The sequence below is a fragment of the Corvus hawaiiensis genome, chromosome 20 (genome assembly GCF_020740725.1).
Source record: "Corvus hawaiiensis isolate bCorHaw1 chromosome 20, bCorHaw1.pri.cur, whole genome shotgun sequence".
Classification (NCBI taxonomy): Eukaryota; Metazoa; Chordata; class Aves; order Passeriformes; family Corvidae; genus Corvus; species Corvus hawaiiensis.
This window is the reverse complement of record NC_063232.1, coordinates 11222259-11236938: the sequence shown is the minus strand read 5'-3', so window position 1 is coordinate 11236938 and position 14680 is coordinate 11222259. Positions and strand designations below refer to the sequence as shown.

At 49.2% G+C, this 14680-nt stretch overlaps 1 long non-coding RNA gene across 1 annotated transcript; it reads right to left on the bottom strand.

Moving 5' to 3' along the window:
* Positions 1-9124: 9124 nt before the first annotated feature.
* Positions 9125-13116, bottom strand: LOC125336482. The gene is made up of 8 exons (XR_007207772.1): positions 13055-13116; positions 12634-12959; positions 11845-12556; positions 11586-11766; positions 11439-11482; positions 11198-11238; positions 9784-11093; positions 9125-9625 (listed from the first exon to the last, which is right to left on the bottom strand). It is a non-coding gene; the product is annotated as an uncharacterized LOC125336482 (long non-coding RNA).
* Positions 13117-14680: the final 1564 nt, after the last annotated feature.

Below are 14680 nucleotides of genomic sequence, written 5' to 3'. Positions count from 1 at the left end.
CAGAAAGATGGAATGTTGGAGAAGATGAAACAGGAAAGCCTTATAAATATGATTGCCTGACAAAAGATTTTGGGAATATGAAAACTACAGGCAACATCGACATGAAAGCCACTTTTGAAATACCAAGTCTTAGTTACTGAACAACTAGAAAACAATGGTATGGCCAACTGAAGGTAATCCCCTCTTGATGGAACAATACCCTCTGCTTGCAAACAGGTCCAAGGGTCAGAGCAGACCCTACTAGCTCAGCAGAAGGGGTCCAAAGAGTAGTTTTTAGAAGTTAAGATGTAACACTCTATGGTAATATAAGAACTCTTATAGGCTGTATGTAAATGCTATAGGATTTGTATCTTGTATTAGATTGGTTAGTGACAATTAGAATATTCAGTACAGAAGATGATTTATTGTATTGTAACCAGGACTTCAGACATTCCTTTCCTTACTACTACTTCCATTCCTTACTACCTCTTCCACTCCTGCTCTTACTTCCACTCTTGCTCTTACACTCTCTCTCTCTCTCACCCGTTTACTCTCTTGCTCTCTTGGGCCTGCTCAGAGCTGAGTCTGGCAGCTCTGAGCAGTGCCCCTATACCCACGCCTTTTACAATAAACCGCCTGTGTCCCAAGACCTGCCTATAGAGATCTCTCCGTCACCGTCCCGTCTACGCCCGGTCCAGACTGAACCAGGTAACCTACAGTCTGGCGCCCACCGTGATTGCCGAGCCCACACCCAGCACCTGCAGTCTGGCGCACAACGTGATTGAACGCCCGGTTCAGCTTTCTCCATCTGTGGGACTCTTCTCCATGGACGGTAACTAAAAGACCAGTTATACCACCTAGAACGTGTCGTGAGCACTGCATACCGTTGCTGCGCATCGTAGTAGCTGGAGCTCTATAATTCTGGTGAGGCAGCCTTCGAGCACGGGGATTACCTGGAGCTCTTGGAGGGAATTGCCTGGCAGTCCTCGAGCACGGGCGGCCACTGCTGCGCAGCGGCTCCCTGGAGCTCTTTGAGGAGGTCTGCCGTATCACCCCTCGAGCACGGACACGCTGCTAAGCAGTGCTGACTGGAGCTCTGCGGAGGGAAACCTGCCGCACGCCCCGAGCACAGGCGAGTAGTGCTGAGCACCGCCCGTGCTGGAGCTCTCAGTGCGGACCCACCCGTGAGGTCCTGAGCACGGAAAGCCGTTGCCAAGCGACGCCTGAAATCGGAGCTCTGGGAAAGGACCGAAAAGCGGCGTCCTGACTGCTGAGTGGAGTGCCTGCCAGCCCCCCACGACGTACCTTTGACTAAGGACGCTGCTCCTGCGACATCATCTAAGTGAGTATCATACTGGTCTAAAAAATGGGACAAACCCACTCTGCCCATGACAGAGATCTCTATAAGCAACTTAAGCATTTACTTATAAGCTCTGGTCCAAGTCAGTTGCCTAAACACGAGCTAAAAAATCTTTTAGAATGGACCCGACTTAATTTCCCAAATGCTGACCGTTCAGCCGTCTTTACAAGAGACTTTTGGGACACAGTTGGGGTTAAGCTCTTTAATAATATCTCCTACCAGGATATGGCTGCCGCGCAGCTGCTCCCAGCTTGCAGAGCGCTGGTAGAGCTGTTTGCTGCGATGGCGCCGCCCGCAGCAGTCACCCCGCCGAGCCCGGCTCCTGCTGCGAGTCCGCCCCTTGCCGCCGCGAGCCCGCAGCAGAGCACGGCCCCGCCCCTCCGCCGGACCCCGCGGCTCCGGTACCTGCGGTCCGGCTGACTCGCGCCGCCCCGCCCCCCCGCTCTCGCGGTCCCCGCACCCGTTACCCCCGGCCCCAGCCACCCCACCGGACCCTACGGCCCCTCCCGCCGCTCCCGCCATCCCCACCCCCGCCATCCCGCTCGTCCCCCGCTGCCCCATCCCCCGCGGTCCCCGCCCTCAGTGCCAGCGTCTCCGCGGCCCCGCCCCTTGCCCCTGCCCCCCCGTGCCCCCCCCCCGTTCCCGTCATCGCGGCTCCACCCCCCCCGCTGCCGTCATTCTTACCCCACCCCCCGCTGCTGACATCATGGTGGCCCCGCCCCCCGGCAGTACCCCTGCGGGACCAGCGCCTATCCCCCTGCTACCTACGGGTGTTACCCCTCCCCCAGCCGCGCCGGTTATGGCCATGGCTGCCATTATAGCCGGCCCCCCCCAAAGCCAAGTCGCGACCCTTCTTCCAGCCCCCCAGGTCCCCCCCCCCGACACGGCGCCGATGGTAGCCATTGGTCCATCCCAGTCCGTCGCTGCTGCGTCTTCACAGTCTCCTACCGCTCCCGAACCACTGGTGCCTACAGCGCCGGCCACGGCCGCCCTGCTGTCCCCGGCACCCCCTGTGCACGTTACCGCAGGAACCCTACCCCCCCACCCTGCCGTTCAAGCGCACACAGCACGCCCCGAGTGGTCCCCCGGCCCCGCAGCACCACAGACACCTATGTCTACTCCCGTCCCTGCTACCGTTCCTCTGCAATCCCCCGATCCCGGCACCGCCGCTCCGCCAGCGCCGTTTCTGCCCGCGGCACCACCACCCACCCCAGCCCAGCCTACAAGCTCCCAGCAGCAGCACGCCACGATCCAGCCACCAGCCCTCCTGCCTCCCGCGGCCGCAGCCCCAGCCCCTGGTTCTGCAGTCCTGCCATCTCCCGCTCTGCCCGAACCATCTGCCACACAGACTAACGCCATTACAGCCTGCCGCGCGGACCTGATGACGCAACCCACGCATGCGCAATTGCTGCAACCTGCGCATGCGCAATTGCTGCAACCCACGCATGCGCAATTGCTGCAGCTCCCGGATCAACCGTATCACTCCGCTCAGACTCCTCCAACCACAGCACCGCTCCCGGGACCAGCCGCGCATCCTCCCGCGACTCCGCCGCGCAGCTCCGCCCCGCCTCCTCACCCGCCGCCACCGAGATCGGCTGTGCCACTCCCGAGCTCTGCCGTGCCATCGCTGCCCCTGCCGGGTCCCATCCCCGCGCCGCAGCCGCCCCTGCCGGGGTCCCCTGACACCATACAGCCGTATCCCTCCGCCGCCCAGCCGTATCCCTCCGCGCAGCGCAGCCTCGCCTCAGAAGCCGCGAGCAGGGGGGGAACAGAGGGCAATGATGCAGCTCCAGTGGCAGGGGAGACGGAGAGCCCCTCTGCCGGAGCTGATGCTTTAACACAAGTAAACTCTGAAAAGCAGCCAGATTTGTTTGCAATGAGCCCCAGAGTCCCGCCGGCGAGCGACGGGGATCTTGCGACCCAGAAAGAGAAAACGAGTTCTGAGAGTTTGTCAGCGCTACCTTCTGAATCAAAAAATCCTCCAAAGTGCTCAGATTATTCTAAATTAACAGATTGCCATGAAATAAGACCCCAAATCTATAAAGATGAAAGTCTTAGTCTATTAACTAAGCCTGTGATAGCTAGCCAACAGCCTGACAGTCCTAAAACGTGGGCTCCCATCCCCACTCTCGAAATTAAAGAACTAAAAAGTGCTGTAAGATACAGTGGCATTTGCTCACCGTATCTTAAGCAACTGCTAAAAAGTACCCTAAAAGGAACACATCAAACTTTAAAACGCATTTTAAATCAACAGAAAGGGGAAGAAGCCCAGGATACACCTCAAAGAAGGTTGAATAAAGCCTTGTATGTTTTTAATTTCTTGAACAGCTCTGCAGAAGAGCCTGAACCCTGCATTTATAGACATTTCTTAAACAACAAAAAAGCAAAACTGAAGGAGCACCCCCTAGTTTTAATTAAGAATCTAGCATCAGGAAAAATAGGAAGACCATATGATCTTATAATGTGGGGAAAGGGATTTGCATGTCTCTCCACAGGTGAAGGAACCAAGTGGATTCCAGCAAAGAACGTGAAGCTGTACCACGCATCAAAGCCCACTGTCAGTTCCACTTCAGCCAGTGACCCCACGAGTGGAAGCCGAGAAGCCGGCACTGAAATGTGAACCAGGCAGAACCACTGAGAGAAGATTGTCTGCCAGAAACAGATCAAGAAAAGAATGGAGTTTTAGCATTATTTGTGTAGATGCATATTGCTTTTAACCTTTTGTTTTAGTTTTTGTAGTGAAGCTTTACCTGTAAATCAACCAAAGACAAATGTTTGGGTTGCTTTAGCCAAATCTGCAGGCTCCGATACCATCTGTCTATCTGACACAAGCCCTGACAAACCTTTTTCAACCTGTTTAGTTGGAATGCCTTTTCCAGAAGGTTTTGGTAATGTTACTTTTGATAAGTATTGGCCATATGATAATCATCACATTTCTCCAACTCCCAGCCATAGACACCAAACTTACATTGATTATCTTTTATTAGCACATGGGCATGGCTGTGAAGATTTTGAAGGATTATGCTGTATGAACTTATCCGATCATTCTGTTTCCATTCACAAACAATTACAAAACCTAAGGGACCTAGCTAACCAAATTACAACAGATAACTCGTCTTGGCTAGACAGTTTGTTTGATGGCTGGAGCTTTGCACCTTGGCTAAGGGAACTCTGTAAAATAGGCTTGATTATTCTAGTAGTAATAATTATAGTTTTAGTAGCAGTACCTTGTATACTTCAGTGTGTGCAAAAAATGACGAGTAGGACTATGTCTAATATCTTAATTGTTCATCGGAAAGGGGGAATGTTGGGGAAGATGAAACAGGAAAGCCTTATAAATATGATTGCCTGACAAAAGATTTTGGGAATATGAAAACTACAGGCAACATCGACATGAAAGCCACTTTTGAAATACCAAGTCTTAGTTACTGAACAACTAGAAAACAATGGTATGGCCAACTGAAGGTAATCCCCTCTTGATGGAACAATACCCTCTGCTTGCAAACAGGTCCAAGGGTCAGAGCAGACCCTACTAGCTCAGCAGAAGGGGTCCAAAGAGTAGTTTTTAGAAGTTAAGATGTAACACTCTATGGTAATATAAGAACTCTTATAGGCTGTATGTAAATGCTATAGGATTTGTATCTTGTATTAGATTGGTTAGTGACAATTAGAATATTCAGTACAGAAGATGATTTATTGTATTGTAACCAGGACTTCAGACATTCCTTTCCTTACTACTACTTCCATTCCTTACTACCTCTTCCACTCCTGCTCTTACTTCCACTCTTGCTCTTACACTCTCTCTCTCTCTCACCCGTTTACTCTCTTGCTCTCTTGGGCCTGCTCAGAGCTGAGTCTGGCAGCTCTGAGCAGTGCCCCTATACCCACGCCTTTTACAATAAACCGCCTGTGTCCCAAGACCTGCCTATAGAGATCTCTCCGTCACCGTCCCGTCTACGCCCGGTCCAGACTGAACCAGGTAACCTACAATGGAACAACACGTTGTGTACCACAGGGAGATCTGATTGTTGGGTGAAAACCACCTGTAGTGTGAAATGCCTGTGTACCACTGCTTGCTGAGTGTCACTGTCACTGTTCGTACATAGCTGTGTGTATATATATATATATATATATATATGTATTAATGTGTGTGTAGAATTAGAATATATTAGTTTGGGCATTGAGTCAACAATATGGCATAAGGGGTGGAATGTCTTGGGGTGACCTTATGATGTGTATCCCATATTGCTGCTTATGCCCAGAAATTAATTTTTGTGCTTTTCTGTGCCTCTAAACTAAGCCTGAGAGGGGGAAGGAAAAACTGAGCAAAACTTTTTCAAAGCAGTTTGCGGCTTGTTCAAGGTCAAGTAGAGATAGTGACTTTTCCCCCCCCAGCTGTGGCAGGGGAGCAAGGAAGCACCCGGCTTGCTGCTTTCGAGTCAGCTTTTGGCCAGTTGTTTTTCAGTTTCTTGTTCTCCGGAGAGAGACTGAGAGTTGGATTTTGCTTTTCCTTCTCTGGAATTCTGGATTTTCTCCCTTTTCTACTGGACTGCTTTCAACCTCAGAGCACATCGGGAGGACTTTCCATCGGGCACAGAGGGCCTGGCCCTGGCCCAAGCCCCAGCTCCGAGGAGACCAAAGGGAGGACTTTAACACTTTCCCAGGTTTTTCCTCCACAGCGAAACATTTTATTATTTAGCCTTATTTTCCTTTTCCCGTGTGTTTGGTAAATAGTTTTATCTCCTTCACTTTCCTTCGAGGAAAATTTATTTTTTCCCGAACCTGGGGGGGGGGAAGGGGTTTGTACCTTCTCTCAGAGGTATATTTCTAAATTTGGCCAAACCGGAACACTTCCCCATAAACGTTTTAGATTCTGGGGCCTACCGGAGCCTTGCAGAAAACTTCTTCGTTAAAAATGCTACCATGGAAACAGTGAGGAGGCAGATTTCCTTGCCTCTAGCAGACTTAAGCCCTCGTGCAAGAAATGCCGCAAGAAATATATTCCTAGGGCTCATGAAAATGCTTTGTGAGAAGCAAATATTAGGAAGAAGCAAAGATCATTAAAAGAGGACAATATTCTCAAAAAGCACTTCCCCAGAGGTGCAAAGAAGTCCCCCAAAAGTTTTCACACAGCACCTAACCCATGTCTCTTTATGTGCCTCACAATTAGCTGAGTGCTGCTGCCCCAGAAATACTCTCAGGAAATTTTCAGGCACAAAAGGCTAAGGCCGTTCGGCACCTGCACGGAGCACATGTTTGCCTGCTCGGTCAAAACCGGTCGGAAACTACATATTTGCTCATAAAGCGATGCACAGCAGCGCATATTTGGGCCGCTGGGGCTTCTGCTCTGCAAGCTATCCAGCAGTGGAAATGCTCATGACATTCGCCTGCTACACTACCAACATCACTGTCATTAGGTCTCCCCCTCCTAGGATTTCTACTCAAATGGGGGGAAGAGCAACTGTGCTATGAGGAAGAACGCCCCCTCGCTAGTCCTTCAGGCACTTCTAGTTAAAAAAAAAAAAAACAGATGACCTTCTCCACGCAGCAAGGATGGATCCAGCAACTCCATCATGTATTCGATTGCAGTCTCCAGCTCTGGCGTATCACACTGGGCTAGCACATATGTCAACACAGGCAGGAAGTCATCGGCTCCATACGGCCTCCCTGGGTTGAAGGGAACACAGGCAGTGAGAGACAAAACACGCTTTTTTACTGGTTCCTGTGTTTGAAAGGAAAGCGCTCTTTTGTGCCTCCTCTAGCCAGCATGTCTGTATTACTCCAGAATCCCCTGGAGTCACCGATGTGCGGCAAAGAGAACGTCGCCTGATGCTCGCCGCATGGGAGACCGGCTCAATCCTGTCCATTGAACGAGTGCAAATCTTACGAGGCATGCCTTGAGGCATGCAAGGGAAATTTAGGGACTGGGCTCGCCTTGGCACCAGCTCAACCAGTGAACTGGTGAAGAGGCTGCCACGCCGGTCTGGCCTGACGTTTGCCTCTCATTGCCTAAGAGGTGATGAATAGGCATTTTCTTTATACGTCCAGGGATTACATTCACTTTCTGGAATTGTCCAGACACAAACACCGGTCTCTGAGTGCAGTTTCCTGCAGCAGAGAAGCCTGAATATTAAAGCCTATTGGATTTGAGAAGGAAATTCAACTCATTTCCTTAACAGAGAAGAGCCAAAACCACCAGTGAGCAAGGCCTCTTGTACCTGAAGGGAGCCTACGAGAAAGATGGGGAGAGACCGTAAGGGCCTGGTGTGACAGTGACCCGCAAAGGCCATGCTGTACCCAGGCCTGTTTGCAGTTCTGGTGCTTTTCCTGCATTTTGACTTTCTGTTAAGAAATAGAAAGTTAGACACATGCAAAGTTTGAAAGGTAGAAAGTAAGAAAGGTAGGAAGTTAGAAACAAACTGATTTAGAAGAGAACAAAGTTAGAGAGGTAGAAAGTTAAAACCAAAGTTAGACAGCTAGAAAGTTCAAAACATAGTGTCTTGGGGTGACTTTGTGATGTGTATCCCCTATCGCCACCCCATGCCCAGAAATTAATTTAGTGCCTTTCTGTGCCATTAAACTGAGCCTGAGAGGGGGGGAAGGAAAACCTGAGCAAAACTTCTTCAAAGGAGTTTGCAGCTTGTTTAAGGTCACACAGAGGTAGAGACATTTTTTTCAGCTGCGGCAGGAGAGCGAGAGTGGGGAAAGCACCCTGCTTGCTTTCGGCCAGTTTTTTATCACCTTTTTCTTTCTCCAGAGAGAGACAGACAGTTGCACTTTTGGTTTCCTGGGATTTTTTTTTTTTTTTTTCCCCCTCTGCTGGACCGTTTCAACACCAGAATACAGCAGGAGGAATGTCCACTGAGGCCTTGGCCCTGGAGGTGGGCCCAATGCCCCATCCCAGCTCCAAGGAGGGGGAAGAGAGAGATCTATGGAAAGATTCTGAAATTTTCCCAGGTTTCTCTCAGCAGAGCAAGAGGTGCTAGTATTTAGCATCATTATCCTTTTTCTGTGTGTTTGAAAGAAATAAAAACTATTTATTTAACACTTTCCTTTGAGGAAAATTTATTTTTTCCCAAACCTGGTGGGGGAGGGCTGGTTTGTGGCCTGCCTTGTCTCAGAGGATATACACATACTAATTTTCTAATTGACTAAGATAGAAACAAGGTTAGGAGCACAGAAAGGTAGAAACAAAGAAAATTCAAAAAAAAGAAAGTTAGAAACCAACAAAGGTAGAAAGAACTTTTGAAAGTTAGAAAGATATTTAGGAAGAAACATAGAAAGCCGCTAGAAAGTCAGTCAGAAATAAAGAAAGTCAGAAAGAAGGTTAAAGTGAGAGAGAAAACAAAAAGAAATAGAGAAAGAAAAATAGATTTAGAGACAAAAAGGAATAGAGAAAAATAGGGCTTGAGAGAAAAAGAAACCAAGTTTAAAAGAGAATTAGTGTTGAAGAGAAAAAACAAAAAATAGAAAGAGCTGAGGAGAACTAGAGCTAGAGAAAGACAGAGAAACAGAAACAGAGAAACAGTGAGAAAAAGAGCGAAAGAGTTAGAGAGACAGAAACAAAGTTAGAAAAAGTAAAGTGAGGAATAGACTGAAAAGTAAAGCAAAACCGAGGAGCAAAGGAAGAAATACAGCGAAAAAACTACTAAATCAAAGAAGGACAGGAAGCAAAACGGGGGGGGGGGGGGGGGGAAGGGGAGGGGAGAAGAGGGTATCTTCATTCATCTTCATTGACTTTTTTTATTTACACTTCAGCAAAACATGTGGAAATAACATATACAAACACAAGTACAAATACAATCCGTATACATGCTGGTAAAAGTCCAATTTACATACAGAGCAATACATGGAAATTCAGTGGCAAACACAAATACAGAACAATACAGGGCAATGCAAGCCAAATACATATCAATACAATAAAACAATTTTTCTATTTCTGGAAAGTTTATTACATTTTCTTTTATTGTTATAGGAAACCCAAAACAACAGCAACATGTGGAGAACATAACACTCATCCACCACCCACACCTCCTTTAGCTTACACACAGGCCCACCCTCGTTCTCATCTCAACCGCTCCATGGGATTGTGGTTCCCGGGAGCCTCCAAGTTGTCCTGCCTGACGAAACCCCGGTGTCGGCACAGTCCACACCCAAACCTTGGCGATGAACATCGCCTCGCAAACTGGCCGGGACCAAAGGAAAAAAGCCCAGGCGGAGGGGAAAATAAACCAGAACAACCCAGCTGGGGTTTTTTATTCTAAGTTTAAAAATGTGTTGAAAAACCTGAAAGGCAAAAAAATCACACACACAACGCTAGAACCAGTCAACACACACACTCACAGGCAGACAGAAGCAGAAAGACAGACACAAACTCTCACAGACAGACACAGACAGTCACACACTACACACTCTTCAGCTTACACACTGACTGCTGCCCTTACTCAAAACACTCTACTGATGAAGATGCTTCAACCCATCTTCCAGCTGCTGCTCATCAGCATCAAATGGTAGATTCTGGGAAAATCGGTAGCGTCTGTGGCTGTGGAGAGCCAAAGCCGCCTTGGAGACCTGCGAGACGATGTGAGGCAGTCAGTGAGGGGCCAAGGGCTAGGAGTTATCCCCATGCTGGACCCATAAATTTTTTACCCAAAATCCCATAGAAAAGATATGAACCTTTAAGTTTTTTAACTGTTCTTCTTAACCATAACCCTGCTGGGGCAGGGCAGCTCCAACCATAAATAGCACATGGACAAGGTGGTGCGCTGAATATAAGCAAAGATGACGCGAGGGCTTGAGATAACTCTCCAGAGGATTAATTCTCGAGCCCAATACGCTTTAAGGCGACGGAACCTACGGCACTACCGCGGTCATGTGAGGAGGGTCTAATACACTCCTTATAGAAGTCCAAGGGAATGGGACATGAAAAGAAGGCACTACCAAGAGTGAGAAGGAAGATGGATGAGAACATCTCCTGTACTTCCTCTGGTCTCAAAAAGTAAAAATGTAAAGATGCCAGCATAAGCCCGATCTGAGAAAGTACCCAAGCAGAGACCCCCTGCTGCCAATACAGCCCAGAACAATCCCCATAAAGCATCAAGACATAACAAAGCCCTATGACACAGAAGAGGATGGACACAAACTACATAACAGACACAAACTACATAACACAGAGAGAAGTTAAAACTGCCCAGTAGTTTCACCTGACGGACCCAAGATTCCTGCTGCAAGATGACCCAGAAAGCGATGACGCCAAAGGAAAGAAGGCTCTATGGCAATAGCACATGACAGTGAAACATAACTCCTTACGAGAAGTTAGTGCCAAAGCTGTTAAGAGGATGCTCGAGAAGCTCAGTAGGCCTAGAGAAAGAGGCGATGACTGCCAGGCAACCGCTCCGGACCCGAAGGCGGGCTCCTCAGGCGGAAAAGATCCACGATGACATCGAGACTCAAAGAGGGCAGATGATACAAAGCTCGCAAAAACGCGAGTATGGAACTGCTCTGCCCAGCAAAGGGTCGGGTAATGCTGAGGAGAAACCCTCTCCCTTTACTTCCAAGGGGCCCGTCCCACTACAGCCCTCTCCTCTAAGCTGACTTCAAATTGTCTCCTGTGACTCCAAAGGTTTTTCCCTTCTCCAGACCACCAGTCCCAACACTTAGCTTTCAGAGATAAGTGGACAAAATCCATCCTTGACAGAAAAGAACACGTGGGCACTGTGGACATTGGTACATTCCCTGTAGTCCGCTTTGGAGGCTGCGAAAATTAAGAAAGAAAATTCAGACTGCGATGAGACGTCCCAAAAGTGACTCCTTCTGCAACGCCCCCCTCCCTTGTAACTGCCGAGGCTCATTGCTTACTGGCTCTTTCCAAACTTCGGCTCCACACCGGCTCACGGTACCTAAGATGACAAAACAGAAAACATGACTATCGCCCTCCAGAATATTAATCCCCAGGGCTCCTCCACACTGCTGCCCCAGCTCACCTCAAATCTTCATGTGACTCTGGAGGTGACCTGGACGATACCCGCAAAGTGAACATGCTTGGCATGCTGCCGCATACCGCTCGCCTATTAGTCACCCCCCCTAAATGCCAACTCACCTGCTCGCCTCTGTTCCTTGGCACACCTAGGGCAGCGGCAGCACCTGCAAAGAAATGAAGCAAAAAAACATGCCAAGAGACGCTGAAATCACAACCTTCCCGCTCCAACTGAAGTATGCCACACCTATACCTTAAGCTTGCACCCACCTGACCTCTGGCACTCTGGGCCAGGACATCTTACGAGTGGACGGCTGAAAAGGAACAAACAACAGTGAATGCTAACAGCTGAACCAGACATTGATACTGGAGCAATACCAACTCATTCTGTCCATCAGTCACCATTCACCTCGCTCCATCGACCTTGAACATCAATATCTGGCTTTACCTCCTAAAAATAAAGACAGAGAACAATGCTGGAACATTGTCACCATTTATGCTTGCCCCACAAAGACAAATGGCAACTGACCTTCCTGTGGGAACCCCCTCACCCAGTATGGGGTGCTCTGCCACAGATTTAATCTGTCTGCATCTGAAAGAAAGTTATGACAAAAGCCAAAGTGCTGCATGATAACTTAATGGCTCCAGACATCTTGTGTCAATCTAGGAATACCATTTAGAGTCCAGCTACACCCTACATTACAAATTACAAGTCCCCACACTTTGCCCTATCACATCTATACACCAGACTATGCGGCAGGGCAGAGCAGCTCTGGACCAAACCCATGCAGGCCCCTGTGACACAGGAGATGACAAACAAGGGGGTGCAACAAAGAGAGAAAACACTCTGCAAGAAGAATGACTGCAAGCACTTCAAAGGGCTAAGGCAAAAGACGTGCAATGTAAAATGCCCAAAAGACACAGAATGCAGCATAGACAAGTGATGCAACACACACTGGGACTGCTTGGCACTGCACACCTCAGCATTGTGATCAGAAGTGAGACTTTCCCATTTTTTGGCCTAAGGGGCCCTTTCTTGGACATCCCCATCTCCAGAGCTAATTCAAAAATCCCTACTGGTGAGTCTTGACCCGGCACCTCGCTCACATCCCCTCTGTGAGGCGTAGCCCTCGACTTATCTCTCGGACATCCAGGGATGCAAATCTGTGTCAGGTGAGAAAGAAGGCCACCATGCCATCTGAGAAGTTCCGGCAGTTGCTGGGCTGTTATCTCTTAGATGGCTACAATAATCAAAACCAAACATCAAGGTGTGAACTTAGTGCCACGTGGGCCAAAACCCAACAGTTCCACTACTGACCGTCTCCTAAGAGGGCCGGGGTCCTTGGGGCGCACGCTTCGGCCGCGCTTCAAGGCTGACGCTGCCATCACAGTGCATACCTGGGTTAAGAGGAGACAAGGCGATGCAGCATTGCTGAAACTTAAGCGGGCCCTGGCTCCTCCTCTTTCCCTGACTTGCCGCAACTCCTCGGTCATTGCCGAAGGCTACCCAGACGGTACCTTCACGTGGAAAAGGTACGGGCTTCATCGCAGAGTCCCGTGATACTTGCAGAGGGCTCACGAGGACGGTGAGCCGGGTCCATCGGCTGGTTGGGGAGGGGGTTCGGTGTAATACAAGGGGACCGCCTAAAACACACAAATGACAATGTGATGTTATGAGCTGCACCAGAACTTGGCACCCAAGCAATAACAACTTTTTCTTTCCACTGGTCACCGCTTACCTCACTCACTTCACCTTGACTGCTGCTGATATCCAGCTTTACCTCCTAAAAACAAAGACAAAGAATAATGCTGTGACAGAGCCACCATTTACACTTGCCCAGAAAAGACAAACGGTGACTGACCTTCCTGCAGGAACCCCCTCACCCAGTATGGGGCGCTCTGCCACAGATTTAATCCGTCTGCATCTGAAAGAAAGTGATGACAAAAGTCAAAGTGCTGCATGAGAACAGCTCCAGCCATCCTGTGTCAATCTAGGAATACCATCTAGAGGCTAAACTACACCCTACACTAGAAATTTCAAGTCCCCAGGCCCTGTCCTATCATACCCATAAGCCAGAGTGTGCAGCAGGGCAGAGCAGCTCCAAGCCAAACCCATGCAGGCACCCATGATGCGGGAGATCACAAATGAGGGGACCCAACAAAAAGAGAGAAAACTCTGGGCTAGATAATCACAGGGACCGAGAGAATGAGGAATGAGATGACCTAGGCAAGAGTGACGGTGAGCCAATGAGGCTCCAAGAACCCTGGCAGACGAAGATGCTAACAGAAGGACTTATTCCAAGAACTGCAAAGATGGACGCCCAAGAATTGCATGGGCAGAATCCTCTAGCTATCTTCACATTCTTACAAGTCCTTATCACCTATAATGGATTGTTGCAGTGCACAGCTGTCAATGCAGCTCAGAACAAGACCTGAAAAGACATCCGACTCAACGTCGCTAAAGAGAGATGCAATTCTGATGCGCCTCCAGGCTGACAAGTCAAAGGATTGATGGTATCAGCACCACACTGAGGAACACCAAGAGGAGAGATGCTAAGTATAATGCTCAGCATTTGTGATAAGCATCTCCAAGGGCTAAGGCAAACGACCTGCGACACAAGATGCCCAAAAGACAGAGAACGGACAATAGACAAGTGACATGCATCAGGACTGCTCAGCCCTGCGCACCTCGGCCTTGTGATCAAAAGCAAGACTTTCCCTTTCTGGGGCCTAAGGGGCCCCTTCTTGGGTATCCCCACCTCCAAATCTGACTCAAAAATCATAACTCCACACCCAGCTTTCACCCCCTCTGTGGGTCGCAGCCCTCAACTTATCTCTTGGATGTCTGGGGATGTGAATCTGCCTCGGGTGCAAAAGAAGGCCGCCTCACCGTGCGGGAAGCTCCTGCCATCGCTGAGCTGTTCTCTCTTAGTCTGCTACAATAAAGAAAACCAAACAAACATCAGTGCATAAACTTTTTGGCACCTTGACCAAAACCCAACAAATCTGCCACTCACCATCTCCTAAGAAGGCCAGGGTCCTCAGGCCAAACACTTTGGCCGTGCTCCGAGGCTGACGCTGTTGTTGCAGGGTATACCTGGATTAAGAGGAGACAAGGGGATGTGGCATTGCTGAAACTTGAGTGGATCCTCACTCCTCCTCCCTCCCCAACTTGCCGCAACTCCTCGGCCGTTGCCGAAGGCTGCCCAGACAGGATCTTCAAATGGAAAAGGTGAAGGCTTCATCACATAGTCCCATAATACTTTCAGAGGGCTCACAAGGGTGGTGAGCTGGGCCCGTCAGCGAGGGGGTGCGGAGAATAAAAGCAGACCACCTAAAACACACAAATGACAATGGATGCTTAG